The following is a 16,553-nucleotide window of genomic DNA, read 5'->3' as shown; positions in this document are numbered from 1 at the left end:
ATTCTAGGTTCTGTGTATATGCAACAATGCAACCGTGTAAATTACTGTAGAACTATCACTGCTGCAGTAGATATGCTTGCTTTTTTACAAAACCACTAGCCTATCAAGGTGCAAAACGAATATTTTTTTGGGTCGGATTTTGGGGCCCATAAACGCCTTGTCCCCATCCCCTTCCCGGGGGCAGACGGTATGGTAGTTCTATTCCTGTGTAGTACTACAAGCGATATTTAAAAAAAAGATTGGTAATCTAGGTTATGTGTATATAAAATGTGATATTTTGTGGTAGTAGTATAATGAAGTAGCACTACAAATGATTTTTTAAATTGGTATTCTAGGATATGGGTACATAAAATTGTGAGGTATGGGTAGTGGTATTATGGTGCCGCAGTACACATGATTTTATAAACTGGTATTCTAGGTTCTGTGAATATAAAAAAAAGTAATATTTTGGTAGTTTGGTGTACAGGAAAAAAGTCGATATTTAGTAACACTGGAAATTCAATTTAGGCTGATGTTGCGCAACATTTGTTTAAACCTCTAAATTTTATCACATTGGTAATTAAATCCTACTTCAAGAAGACAAAGAATGTGTGTATGAAAATGTGAAGCAATGGAAGAGGGGGGGGGGGGGAGAGAAATTGAGGGAGAAGGTTTTTTTAAAGGTTAACACATATTATAAAGTTCAAGGAAAATTTCTAAAGAACAAATCAGCTTAGGCGGCAGTCTAAGAAATGTCGACTGTCTATTCTTGCCGGTTCTGGTTCGACTTAATCCACTTAGGACCGATTCCCACCCCCTCCCTCCATTCCAACCTTCCAACCTGATCCTACTAGATGCTGAGTGAGTAAATGGGAAGATTTAGGTCTGCTAGTACTTGTATATAAAATGGCTAAATTCTCGCTGTTGATTCACATTATCCTCTCCAGTTTTCGCCCACGTAGTCGAGTCCATCTGTTTCAATGACCTCGGAATACGAGGACATGTGGTCAACACTATGCCCATCTGTGTTAGATACCCATCAGAAATTGTGGCAGTGTTTCTTCCAGACTTATTTCTCCGGGAGGGGGGGAGGCTTTTGAAGTTTTCGGGGGGGGGGGGGCGGTCAACATTTTTCGGGGGGGGGGGGGGACGGACGGACAATAGTAAAAGTGTATGTTTACTGTATACAATACATCTCTTTGGGGGGGGGGGCGGTAGAGTTTCTACGGGAGAGGGGTGGGGGTCGGAGCCCCCCGAAGTGATGCCTGGAAGAAACTCTGGTTTGTGGAATCATGGACACCAGCCCGGGATTCGAACTCGAGACTATCGAGTTAGCTGTCGTATGCTCTATCCTCCAACCAAGCCGTTCCCGTAATTGTATGTAGTCATTAAAAATAGATTTGATAAGCCATTTATATTAAATTGGTATTACCTTTTTATAATAGAATCGATACACTATTCTACTAAATTCATTTAACAGAATGTTATCCAAAATTAAGGGGACTGCGTGACCTAGAGGTAGAGAGCTAGACTGCTATCCCGAAAGTATCGAGTTCGAATCCGGGTATAAGTCAGTAGAAGATACTGAGTCTACCCAGCTTTATTTGGTAACTAACTCATGTTAGGAAAGGAAAGGCGGCTTACCAAATTATCGCTTTATTTGCCGAAGGTTACATAAACAGGTGAACTCTACTTCACTTGCTCACTGAACTCTACTTCACTTTCCCCATGAAAAAGAGAACATTACTTTATCTGTTATTAAGATAAATAAAATATAAAGATAAATAAAATACATTGGTTTGGTACTTAATTATTTTCAAGCATGAGTGTTTGTTATTGAGAAAGAAAGGGGGGGGGGGTGATACAGTGAATCGTTCTTCCCTAACCTAGCTACTTTCTCACCCCCGATCTCTTGAACCCCCGACCCCTTGACCCCACGATCCCTTGACCCCACGATCCCCATTTCGACTAAGATTGCCCAACCCCATACCTCACCATCTCCAACCTGCTCGGCCCACTAACCCCAGACATCAACCAATAACACAGTTATCTCCCCCGCCATCTATTTGATAGGCCAGCCAGCAATAACGGGAAAATCAACATTGACACAGTTCATTAATAAAATCAACTTCATTTTCCTTCCCCCGCCACTCGCATAAAAAAAAAATTCTTGATATTTGTTTGAATGCTAATATGACGCATCGATACTTTATCCCAGCTAGTATCGTTATCCTATCTTTAACTCAAGCTCTTATCCCAACCTTCGCTTTAATCCTAACCATATCATTTACCACTAAACTCTAACTCCAATCCTATTCATATTTTTAATCCTAGCCGTGTCATTTACCATAATCCATATTATATCTGTTTATAAGCCTAATCATAACCTTGGCCTAAAAGCGATACTGGTATAAAAAATAACACTTCGATACCATATCGTATTACACAACATCGTTCTTGAAGACCAAGAAAAAAGATCTTCTTCCACTTCGCGAATATGATAACTCACGCATTCAGATAACCGGCAATATATTTTTTTTCTTCTCCCCTCTCTACCCCGGGCATAAAGTGGGAGGCATTTGATGATCTTGAGTCTACACCGATACGTGTGTCTTCAAAACAAAATTATCTCCCTTCCGGGAAAGGGAGACAACTCTCAAGAAATATTGAGTGACCATGAAACGCGTTGAACATTGATGTTCTACGTGGGAATATTCGAGAAGTATTTTTTTTATAAAGAAGCAAGAGCCAAGCTAGATGTATACACAAGTATGGGAGACCACTACATATGCCAGGGTCAACTCGGATGTGGGGGTGGGGGGTGGTGGAGTGGTGGAGTGGTGGAGTGGTAAAGAAAACAAAATTAACATGTTGTCAGAGGTGGTGATTTGGATGAGGACTTGTGCCTATTGTAAATTTTCTATGTAACAAAGTATATCCGATTGGCTTCATATATATATATATATATATATATATATATATATATATATATATATATATATATATATATATATATATATAGTTTTTTTAACGTTGGTCGTTAAAAATATATGTTACATACTTGTAAAGACTATGCGAATCCTAAGATCATTTGTCCTGAGATCATATATCATTGCAAGCTTACCCCTTAACCTTCAATGTCTATTAACTTAATTTTTTTTCTTTTGTCAGATTGAGATGGGGGGATGGGAGGGGGAAGAAGACGATCGTCAACTAGCCTTTTATACCTGTATACAGGGGGAAGGGCTACGCTTACATGTTGCTCCCAAAAGCTGTAGAAATAAACATCTAGAAATAAAGCAAAATAATCATAAAAATTGCAAATTAACAAAAAAATCAAGCCACAATCTAAATATGACTATGAGGTTGGATTTTTTTTTTGGGGGGGGGGGGGGGGGGGGGGGGAGGGGAGATTTTTGTGAAATTGTGTCACAATAAAGTACTATCAGCTAAAAGTGTATATAATCATCATCTATATATATACCTAAATAGACAGTCCATTAGTATCTGACCACTTTAAAAATCAATCAAAGCATGGATTAATAATTTAAATTAAAAAAAAATATTGAAGTGCTTTACACTTTAAAGTTTAGAAACTTTTTATGAAAAATCTCACGATATACGGCTGATTTAACACATAAAATTTGAAAGCTTTTAAATTTTAAAATTAATTTTACGTATGTTCTAGTGTGTGAAAAAATATTTGATATATGTACCTGCTTTAAAAAAAGAAAATTGAAACTTTTAAAATAACAAGCTAATTTGCCTATATATTCATTAGAATCAACATGAGATGAGTTTTAAAAGTATAATATTAAAATTGAAGCGTGGATCTATTTATAATATACGTATCGAAATAAAAAATGAGAGCAGTTGGCCCATCACTAAATATACGCAGGCCTGCAAAAAATATATACACTAGCATAAAATAAAATGATCTTCTGATAAAAAATGTTCAGTTCTAAAATACTGTTAGAAGTGGAAAATATATTTTTTTTTCTACCTAATAGTTACTAAAATTTAAATTTAAGAGCAGCCCCGTTTTTATTTTTAGTTATTTAAATAATGTTCGATTACTATAGTTAATGAAAATAGTTTTATTTGCTTTTTTACATAAAGATATTTGGCTAATGCAACCGTTTTTATGTTTTGTACTTTTTAGCATTAAGAATATCGAATGAAAAAACATCTTGAGAGGCTATGTGGTGTACTGATTGCATATTTAAAAGCACAATTACAGTAGCACGCTATGTTGCATAGTTAAAAGGAAAACAAATGAAATGAATATAAAATGATGTCAAAAACTTTTTTGAAATGCGCAGTAAGTTGGAAAGAAATCCATACGATAGAAGTGGGTGAAATATCGTTTTTCACACTAGACGGATAGGTGACTCACAAAATCACAACATGCAGTTAAGAGGAATAATGTGAATTAAAAGTTTATAAAAATACATAACTTATCAGATTCAAGTAAGGGACCCCGTGGTCGAATGGTAGAGTTACTAACCATACGATCGTCAGTTCGTTTCCGAACTCGGGACAGAGAGACGTCACTGAGTACACCCAGCTTCTGATGGGTACCTGACTTACGTTGGGGAGGGTAAAGTTGATTGGGCATAGTCCTCGACCACACCATTCCTTCATATACCGAGGTCAAGAAATATCTGAACTTTACTTCATCTGCCCTATGGATCTTTAAGCATGAAAGAGGAGTTTTCTATCAGTATAGCGACAGCTGTTATAATCTTTACGTTGTCCTTTTTTTATTTTAACAAAATAATCAAAGGTCTTTGTGCATTAACCACTATAGCTTTATCTAAAGCAGTCTCTTAACCATTACAAAGATGTAATTATGGTGACAAAACTCATATAATAATTTGCAAAACAGAGGATCTTTCGTCTACAATGTTAATTGTAGATGTACGTGGCACAAAACATAAAAGAAGCTGTAGTTCATTAATTTTTTTAAAATATAAAATCTGGAATACAGGACTTCAATTAAAAGTTCGAACTATAGTTATCCTTGATTTTACACTATTCTGCAAAACAAATTTTTTTTCTCATATATTTTGTTTAAGTAAATGTTTGTTTTTATGGTACTGAGATTAATATCTTATTAAATAAAAAAAAGCAACACGTTTTTCGATTATTCACATATAAGACCGTTTACTTCATGTTTTCTTTTGAAGTTTAAAGATCGATTTTAATCTTTAGGAATATACTGATGATTTTTTTACGTAGGATTTAAAATTCATTTTTGGTTTACATATTTTTTTCTTCTAGAGTTCATTTCCTCAGATCAATCTGATTTTTTAAAAAGCTGAACATGTTCTGGTTTACTTTTATTTGGCCGTATTTTTGTCTCTTAATATTCAAATATTTTAAATTACAATAGTTTCTTAATTTTCCAAAAAAAAAAAAGTTAAACTTATTTTTGTTTCTAAATAATTTATTCCGTGATGCTCATTATTTTTGTATACATTGTTCGTATAATACTTAAGAACATTTAATTAGTTACTTTCATTGTCTAGTTGCCCCAGAGCTACAGCGCAATACTTCTCTCTTGTTTTAATTAATTAAGCAGTACTCAGTAACGCATTCATAGCGTCATTGTTTTCGTTTTTTGTCTTTTGTAAAGTGTGTGTAGGCTGGTATATTTGGGTTTGTGTGTATGTTTGTGAGTACGATATATATACATATATATATATATATATATATATATATATATATATATATATATATATATATATATGTATATATATATATATATATATATATATATATATATATATATATATATATATATATATATATATATATATATGTGTGTGTGTGTGTGTGTGTTTGTGTTTGTGTGTGTGCATTTGTGTTCGTGTGTTAGAATAAGCAATTACGTGTTTTTGCGCGTGTTGTGGTGAGTGCGTGCACGTCTCTTTGAAGTGGTAACGCATCCACTCAGGTAGATATCGGGTCTATCCCGCCTGACCTTGACCTACCAAATTTGAATACACGCACCTGCCCAGACACACGATCAAAATGTTATCACCCACAAGAACCCACGGCGCCTGGTGCATTATGACTGGCAGAGAAGAACAAGCCATTAGTGAGACGTAAGTCTGAAACGTTCATCAACGATATGCTTAAGATGCCCATGAACTATACTCAAGCAAGTCATTTGCTTTATCGTAATGATCTTACAAGAAGTTTATCTTTTATCTAATTACTATAACAAATACTCTTCATTAACCTAGTTTTGTTATGCCTGAATGTTTAAAAAAACCAGGCATTTCTACAAATATTACCGTAGTTATGGTAAAAAAATGATTTATATTAACATAGTGTTTAAAAATGAATACAAAATTATTTGTATTAACATAAAGTGTTTGAAAATTGATACAAATGATTTATCTTGACAAAGTATTTGAAAATTGATACAAAAATGATATATATTAGCAAAAATTATTTGAAAATTGTTAAAAAATGATTTATATTAACATAAAGTGTTTGAAAATTGATAAAAAAAGATTTATATTAATATAAAGTATTTGAAAATTGTTAAGAATCTATATATATAATTCTCTTCTGGGAGACGCTAGAAAATAAGCTGTAAACGCGCTCCCTACCACCCCCACCCCTACATGGTCTGGTGAGCTGTGGTTCACTCTTTATGTTTACAAACAGAGCCGGGTTTAGTGACGACTATTAGGGGCAGATAATTTAGTTTGAAACGATTTTAAACGTAGGGGGGGGGTAACTAAGTGGAGTTTACTTTAACGGAGGGGGGGGGGGGCGGGGGAAGGAGGGGTGCGCGGACCTTTGACCACAGGTGCTTTGACCATAGGGGGTTTGACCACAGGGGGTTTGACCACAGCGGGCCTTTGACCATAGCGGTGCTTTGACCATAGTGGGCTTGATCATAGGGGGTTTAACCATAGGGAGTTTGACCACTGGTGTTTTCTCAGCAGAGGGTCTTTGATCACAGGTTGTCTATCAACTGGTGTTTGATCACAAGCGCTGTGTCCGGCTTTGTCCAGACATATGGTCAAACAGATGTACTGACATATTTGCGTGCTATAGCACATCTGTCATTTAGTTAACCATTTTATGTATTACATCTTTGACTATATTGTTGGCAAGTTTTGTATCATTTTTTATCCTTTTATCCTTTATATATGCTATGTATTTTCAAGTACATCTACATTATTTATTTGTGAAACTTGTTATATGTCGCATTATTTGTGTTTCATTTATATTTAAAACAAATCTATGAGGCCTAGCACCAGCCTTTATGTGGAGATTAAAATATAGTTCTTGGCTTTTTTAAATACATGTTAATTTCTATTAACGTACTCTCATGAAACATGTATAAAATCGTATTAATTGTATCACACCTATGATCAAAGCCGGACACAGCGCTTGTGATCAAACACCAGTTGATAGACCACCTGTGATCAAAGACCCTCTGCTGAGAAAACACCTGTGGTCAAACCCCCTATGGTCAAACCCCCTATGATCAAACCCCCTATGATCAAACCCCCTATGGTCAAACCCCCTATGGTCAAACCCCCTATGATCAAACCCCCTATGATCAAACCCCCTATGGTCAAACCCCCTATGGTCAAAGCACCTATGGTCAAACCCCCTATGGTCAAAGCACCTATGGTGAAACCCCCTATGGTCAAAGCACCTATGGTCAAACCCCCTATGGTCAAAGCACCTATGGTCAACCCCCTATGATCAAAGCACCTATGGTCAAATCCCCTATGGTCAAAGCACCTATGGTCAAACCCCCTATGGTCAAAGCACCTATGGTCAAACCCCCTATGGTCAAAGCACCTATGGTCAAACCCCCTATGGTCAAAGCACCTATGATCAAACCCCCTATGATCAAACCCCCTATGGTCAAACCCCCTATGGTCAAAGCACCTATGGTCAAACCCCCTATGGTCAAAGCACCTATGGTCAAACCCCCTATGGTCAAAGCACCTATGGTCAAACCCCCTATGGTCAAAGCACCTATGGTCAAACCCCCTATGGTCAAAGCACCTATGGTCAAACCCCCTATGGTCAAAGCACCTATGGTCAAACCCCCTATGGTCAAAGCACCTATGGTCAAAGCCCCTATGGTCAAAGCACCTATGGTCAAACCCCCTATGGTCAAAGCACCTATGGTCAAAGCCCCTATGGTCAAAGCACCTATGGTCAAACCCCCTATGGTCAAAGCACCTATGGTCAAACCCCCTATGGTCAAAGCACCTATGGTCAAACCCCCTATGGTCAAAGCACCTATGGTCAAACCCCCTATGGTCAAAGCACCTATGGTCAAACCCCCTATGGTCAAAGCACCTATGGTCAAACCCCCTATGGTCAAAGCACCTATGGTCAAACTCCCTATGGTCAAAGCACCTATGGTCAAACCCCCTATGGTCAAAGCACCTATGGTCAAACCCCCTATGGTCAAAGCACCTACGGTCAAACCCCCTATGGTCAAAGCACCTATGGTCAAACCCCCTATGGTCAAAGCACCTATGGTCAAACCCCCTATGGTCAAAGCACCTATGGTCAAACCCCCTATGGTCAAAGCACCTATGGTCAAACCCCCTATGGTCAAAGCACCTATGGTCAAAGGTCCTAGGACAGAAGGGGGGGGGGGGTTACCGTCCTTAACGAGCTACTTATAGTGTTTTAAAGAAATATTTTCAGTGTCAGCGTTGGTACTGTCGAATTCACAAATTATGAATAACTGAAAAGTAGAAAAAACAACCAAATAGCGGCGTATGATATGACGCGAGTCGGCTCGTAATTTATATTAACATAAGTATTTGAAAATTGTTAAAAAATGATTTATATTAACATAAAGTGTTTACAAATTGGACTCTGGCTGTTTTATGTATCCCGCACGTGTATACGAACTCAGTTTGTATCGCGACACGTTAATCAAGTAAACTGTTTATTTCATTACAAAGCTCGTCGGGTGAAAAATTCGAAAATGTAATTAATGCGATCTGACGACTTTAGCATGCCGTCTTGGCAACCTCTTTTAAAGACTGTGTAAAGCTGTTACATAAAATACAAAAGTTTAAAAAACTTTTTAAAAATTTATTTTATTTAAATACAAAAATATTCATCGGTGTGTTTTATTAAATTGTGAAATACATTATGTAATTAAAACAATTTCGTAACGCTCGTACTAAGAAATCTTAGGATCGAAAATGTGATTTATTTGATGAATTCTATTATAAAGCTAAAAAATTCAACTCGAATTTCCATGAGTTATGTTATTTAAAAATAAATAAATACCCAGAAGGGCGTCGTCTTATCAGGATCACCAACACCATCCCCACCCCAATCACGATAAAGTAAACAACATGGTTGTCAATAAAACAATCCCAACATGCTCAGTGACACCAACATCCTGTTACAACAATAAAACCAATTTATCAAAGCAAAAAAATAAATAAATAATAATAAAACAATCCCATCACAACACCCACCCCTCATCACCATCCACTTCCAGCGTGCCCCCCCCCCCCCACCTCTGGATCCACCCCATTTTTTAAATTGTCTTTTCAATCTACCACCAAAAAAAAATCAAATCACACCCATCCCTTTCTAGCGACCCCCCCCCCCCCTCTCATTCCCACCTCTTTAAATAGTCTTCTCAATCTACAACGTAAAATTCCCCCCCCCTTCCCCATCAACAATGGCCGCCAACGGACAGGCTAGAATCTAACCCCAACTAAAATAACAAACAAAGCCACGGCTATTGAACAGGCCTGTCGTACATCGCTTAATTGCCATCGATCCGCTTTGATTAAGCAATTGTGATGGCAATAGACGCAGGGTGAGCTTGATTTATAACCGCTCCGGCCAACAACACGCCGTTTATAGGGTTAACGGATGACGGATACTCGCAAAGTTGTGGGTTTTAGTATAGGGAGATTCCATTGGGACTTCTAGCTCAGGTGGTAAGTGGGTTTACAGTAAAGTGGGTTTAGGAAGTAAGCTATAGAGGTGTATGGTTATAATTAAATTGGTCGTAGGAATTAAGGTTGGATGGTGAGTGGGTATAGGTTGAGTGGTTGTTCGAATTAATCATGGATGGTAAGTGGTAATAGGTTAAGTAGTTGTAGGAATTACGAGTTGATGGTTAGTAGTTTTAGGGGGTAAGACTTGATGGTAAGTGGCTAAATGAATTAAGCCTTGATTTTAAAAGGTAAATGGTTTAAGTTGAAGTGGTTGTAGGAATTAAACGATGATGGTTTGTGTTTATAGAGAGTAAGAGTTGAAGGTAAGTGGCCAAATGAATTAAGCCATGATGGTAAATGGTTGTAGGTTAAATGGTTGTACGAGTTAACCCGCATCGGTAAGTGGCTATAAGTTAATTGGTTGTACGAGTGAAGCCTCGTTGGTAAGTGGCTATAGGTTATTCGAGTAGCTGCCATAGAATTTATATATTCGCAAACATATCTTTGATTTGTCAGAGATCCATACCCACTCCCTCATCCCCCCCCCCCCCCCCGAAATCCCCCAACCCATATCCGCGCACACTCCGCTCACATCCTAACATTGACTTTTTTCCTTGCAAGTTGAATTGTTAAACAAATAATGTAGCTCATCCATTTAAAAGCTAAATATGAAGCAAAATATTCCCGCTATATAGAACGCATTCATAAAAATAGTTTCTGTTGAAAAATGTATATTTCCATATATGATGTTCAAAACAAGCGTCACCCGAGAAGCTGAGTCAGGAGTCACGGCGTCACGGCATCATCGAAGTGCCAACATTGGCATGTACATACAACCAAGCGTAGGGCTGAAGCTCAGTGATTAAAAAAAAATACAACGGTATTTAGACGAAGGTTAAATTAAAAATATATTTTCAACTTTGTAGTTTTTTATCAATCGCATCCTTGCAGCCAAACCTATTCACATAAGGTCTTGCCCAATGCAGAATCATAACAACTCCAGCATCATAAACATTTATAATTTTTCAGTAAATATTGTATAAACTACCACTGTTTGGATGTTAGGGACGGCGTGGCCTAGCGGTAGAGCACTAGACTACTATCCCGTAAGTCTCGAGCTCGAATCCGGGTTCAATTAGTACCTGACGGTGGGAGAAACAAAGGCGGCTGAGCATAAAGCTGACCACATTATCCCCATGTATTCTGAGTTCATTGAAACAGATGAACTCTACTTCATCTGCCACATGTGTCTAATGCACAAACGGGAAAATTTGATAATCTATTTAAACATCATTTTTTTATAAACACACCACAATATCGTTTCATAAAACCACCTTTTAATAACGTATAGCATTGCAATATCCAACATCTTCTAAACCGATCACTGGAAATTGCCCACGATTTCTATAAAGCCTATGGGCTTGTTCTCGCTTCCCCTAACGGTGTTCGCTTCTCTCCTTGGTGTGTGTTATACATGAGGTAGTTTACCAATCATGCCACGTTGAATCTAGTTTCACGATAACTCGACGGTCAGATATAAGCAGTCATATTTCTTTTATTCCCAACTCCACATTTCTTTTGAGATGCCTAAAATATGAAGTTCGTTCATTCATTCAAATTATATATATATATATATATATATATATATATATATATATATATATATATATATATATATATATATATATATATATATATATATATATATATATATATATATATGTATATATATATATATATATATATATATATAAGCAAAAAAAGTTGGATGTTGTGGTTGGATGGGTAGAGCATACTCGCTCGTAAGAATGGAGTTTGGGTCTCGGTTTTGTATCCCCAGAGCTTCCCCGAGTCCGTCCCCCCCCCACCCCCTACTCTGATCTTTACCTGATCCACTTGAGTGATGATAGTAATTGTGGCTGAGCAGTGCTCTGACCACACTATTCCTTCATACGCCGTGCTCACTGAAAGAGGTTCAAAAGGGAACATACAAAAAACACTACACCAGCTACTTTATTGTTACATAGCTAAACACACCTGACGTCTACCTGTCCTGTAGTCCTCTAACTAAATCCACCATTCACACCTCTTTTATAACTACATTCAACCTAGAGGGAAAAAATACATCAACATAGGGTTCAAACCCAACTCATAAAATCATTTCCCCATGGGTTTTTTTATACTATTTCAAATTCATCATTAAACCTATACGACACATCAGGTTATAGTCAAACACGTTTGAGGACCGCCGACAATATGACCGAGTTGTTCACGCCTGTATTTGAGTAAATGAAATGTAAATATAGGACAACCTGTGTTTCATCAGCACGGCCTGGTTTCCATAGCATCGACATTACACCGTGATGTTGGATTTTCACTAACATATTATCAGATACAATAAACAAGCATAAGTATACCTTGAGGGCCTTGGTGCCGACTGAGGGGGGTGGGGTGGTGCGGGGGGTGGGGAGGAAGAAGGGGGGGGGTTAAGTATATATTAGAACCTCAACCCCCAAAACAACAGCTATCATTGTTAGCAACAGAACGTTTGTTTCCTTTTCATTGCTTACAATTTGAACATTTTCATAAAACCACAATTTTACGCTGTAAAGATGGCTGTAATATATATTTATAGCCGCTACTGATGCAACAATTTGTGGTCTAATTTAAATGTTTTCCCGAAGGCTCCGTATAATTGTACGACTCATCAATCTTAAAGACTTTTTATATAACTTGTATTTCTTATAATTCGACGACATTTAAACCCTATGTTTGCAGTAGGAAAACAATGCAAGAAAACGTGTAACATGGTTTATTAAAACATAAAAAAAGTATTTTTCTTTCTCAATGAAACATTGAAATGAATAAAATACGTCAAGCATAAATGAAAACTTGCATTCTATGCAAAAAAGTCCTCTATAACTTGTAAGTAAAGTAAGTAACGTTCCTATTACGATCTAGAGAGCCATTCGGCAGATGAAGTAGAGTTCATATGTTTCTTGACCTCGGCATACAAAGGGATAGCGTGTTCAGCACTTTGTCCAACCGCCTTGACTTTCTCCAATGTAAGTCAGGTACCCATCAGAGCTGAGTGGACTCTGGAACGTTCTACAGTCACAATTCCTAAGATTCGAACTCGAAACCATCAAAGTAGCAGCCGAATACTCTACTATTTGTCCACGCCATCTAAGTGATCTGCAAATGTGACTTAAAGCAAAGGCGACTGGGCATGGCGATGACCACACTATCTCTTCATATGCCGAGGTCACAGAATCAGGTGAACTCTACTTCACCTGCACTGTTGATCGCCAGGTTCCAAAAGCAACTTTACACTTTAATATTTAAAAAATAAAAATCAATTTTCCCTTTTTAGTAGTAGTGCATTCATAAACAGCTTATTATTTTGAACTTTTCTCTATACATTTCAAATGTATCTGTTTATGTTTACAACAACTTCCCACCTAATGTTGGTCAGGTGACCATTTGCGTGCCAGTGGTATTGATAACACATTAAACGCCAATTTCAAATTTAGGAGTGGGAAGAAAAAAGAAACGAGAAAATTCTTATTTCAATGGCTTCCTTGCTTCTAAAAATTCAAAGGCTTCTTCCGCTACCTTAAAATAGAACACAAAAATCTGCCTGCATAATTGCTTCATAAGTGGAAAGGACGAAGTACGCTTATGTAAAAATAAAATTTGCTTCATCAAAATAAAATTACCATAATTCTGTTAATCGTTAATTTTCGTATAGCGAGAATCTTGATTTTAGAAGAAAAAAAAACATAATTCATAATTATGTCCCTTTTTACTGTTCCGATCCAGCTTTTTGTAAAAATATTTATTCACCAGATAAACGTAGGTATTATACCAAAAATCTGGCATTGTGTTCTGTACATGCCAGTTCTGAGTGGAACAGCGAAGCATCAATGTCTGCTTCGTCCCAACACGACTCGGTGGCGCCACAGAGATTTAGTCTGTACCAGTGCGCACCCGGCCCGCGCAGCCACTTATCCTCGGACAAGCACGGCCCGTCCAATCTATCATAACATTGCCGGATAAATAAACGGACAGCCCCTTTATCCCCCCGCACCAATTTACAGCTTTTGGATGGTTTTTTTTATTCCTTTGTATGTAATGACACACGTTCGAACTCTTTGATACAATCAGGTCAATTGTAATTTCACGTAATTTAAGAATTACATTTGATAAATTTTTATGGTCATACTTGAGAAAAAAAATAATTAAAAATCATAAATAAGACTTGTTTTAAAGTATTTTTTCGAAAGCTTTATCTTTTCGTGGATGTTATTCTTTATTTTTGCCGAATTTGATATATTGCTTAAATACGGCGCTCATTATGTGATTAAAACCCTCCCCTCTCTCATGACTCAACCCCCCCCCCCCCATTCCCAAATGAGCCAAAAAACAAACAAGACAAACAGGAGCTGTCCATTGATAAACGGACTGTTCCTGAGACTTTGTCAGACTGCCTCTCTCGACTTCCGAGGGTTTAGTGTAGTTTGATGACTCAACTGATTCGCCATTCAACGCAGAGGTTCAGGCATATGTGGTAGGTAAGTTTGATTGTTTTTTTTCTTTCTTTACATAATTAAATTATTCCGTTAGGTAAGCTTGCTTCGTTTTTCCCCTTTACAGAATATAATTATTCCTTTAGGTACCTTTGATTTTTTTTTTACGAAGCTAAAATATTCCGTTAGGTAAGTTTGAGAGGGTTTTTAAAAATTTTTTACAGAATAAAATTACTCCGTTAGGTAAGTTTATTGTTTATTTTCTTCGCAGAATAAAATTATTCTGTTATATAAGTTTTTTTTACACAATAAAAGTATTGCGTTATGTTTGTTTGGTTTTTTTTAATATAATAAATCTATTCCTATCCATGTTTCTAAAGTATTACGTTTGTATTTCTTTTTTTAAACAGTATCTTTAGTCAATAGTTATATTTTTCTTATTTATTTATGTACATTCGTGTTGCATATGAGATAAACAGATTTTGTCTAGTATTCAGTCGCTTGGCTATACCACCATACCCGGTGAAAATGTTTACGAAATTGGTGTTAGCCAAACTCTAAATTAATTGAACTTCGTCACTCTACAGTATAAATTTAGGCCATAGTCTAATTGTACTTTTAACTTCGACAATAAGAACAATTCGATGTCAGGCCATTTCTGATTAAAAGTCGACTTGGCTTTGTGTTAATTTTTATGTTAGTCTAATTCTAATTAAGTTGAATAACAAGTATGTTTCGACGTTAGCCAGCATTGTAGTTGAACTTGTCACATATACCGTTCGACTTTAGTCTAAATGTAATTGAATTTGTCACATGATCATTTCGACGTTAGCCTGCATTGTAATTGAACTTGTCACTTATAGTTATACAACAGCCTACATTGTACATTGAACTTGTCAATTGTAGTTAGACAACAGCCTACTTTGTAAATTCAACTTGTCAAAATATCAACAAGTTCGACGTTGGCCTGAATGTCCATGACCTTAGACACAGTGAACATTAATTAAACTAGCCTAATTCTGATCTAACGCCAACATCGGGAATACTTTACAACAGCGGTCACACAATAACAAAGCTGAACGAATTAACATACCAGAAAACGAAGATTAACATTTTTTATTAGAAAAATGTAAATTAAAAAAAAAACATTAATGTAATCTATTTTTGTATTTATAAAAAAAAGGATTAGGCTTTTGAATACGAATGTCAATTAAGGAAAATGTAAACATTTTTGCTTTAGTCCAAGTTGACATGAACGTTTTTATGATGATAGCATTTTGCAGATCAGGGAAGATGTACTTTTTTCGTTAAACAAACTATATTTTTAATTTTTATCAATCTTAATCCTACTTGCAACACAAGCATATTTCTACAATCAATGGGCCGATAAAAAGCTACAAAATCAGCGGCGTTAAAAGGATTTTATTTGAGAATATTTGTATATATATATGTAAGTTGTACATATATATATATATATATATATATATATATATATATATATATATATATATATATATATATATCTGTGTGTGTGTGTTTATTAATAAATCTAATTTAGAATCCGTACCCATAACCAACTCCCTTGTATGCGAAGCTTCTAGAACTCACGTTCCGATAATACTCAGCCAACATGAGAAGATAAAACTACATGTTGCAGAGATAAACTACCAGCTAACATCACACGATAACTGTGTCAAAACTGTTGGGTTCCAGACACAACAGTGTCATTTTACCAGGTCTCGAACATAGTTTTCTCTGTATCAGGACAGAAATTCCGATTGTGCAACATCACTTTACATCATCATCATTTTTTACCGTTTGTATCAAAGACATATGTGGTAGATAAAGTAGAGTTCATCTGTTTCAATGACCGCGACATGCAAGGGGATAATTGTCAGCACTATGCCCCGATGCCTTTGTTTGCCTAACGTGATTTAGGTACCCATTATGGGTGGGTGGACTCAGGCTCGATCAAGTGGTTTGACCCGGATTCGAACTCTAGACGGGTTATCTCTCGACCTCTCGGCCACGCCATCCCTCCACGTTATATATACTTTTATCGAAACTTTTATCGCCC

The sequence above is a fragment of the Physella acuta genome, unplaced genomic scaffold (genome assembly GCF_028476545.2).
Source record: "Physella acuta isolate Inbredline_101_S28 unplaced genomic scaffold, ASM2847654v3 ptg002197l, whole genome shotgun sequence".
Classification (NCBI taxonomy): domain Eukaryota; kingdom Metazoa; phylum Mollusca; class Gastropoda; family Physidae; genus Physella; species Physella acuta.
The sequence above is the reverse complement of the archived record's forward strand: the minus strand, read 5'-3'. Positions refer to the sequence as shown.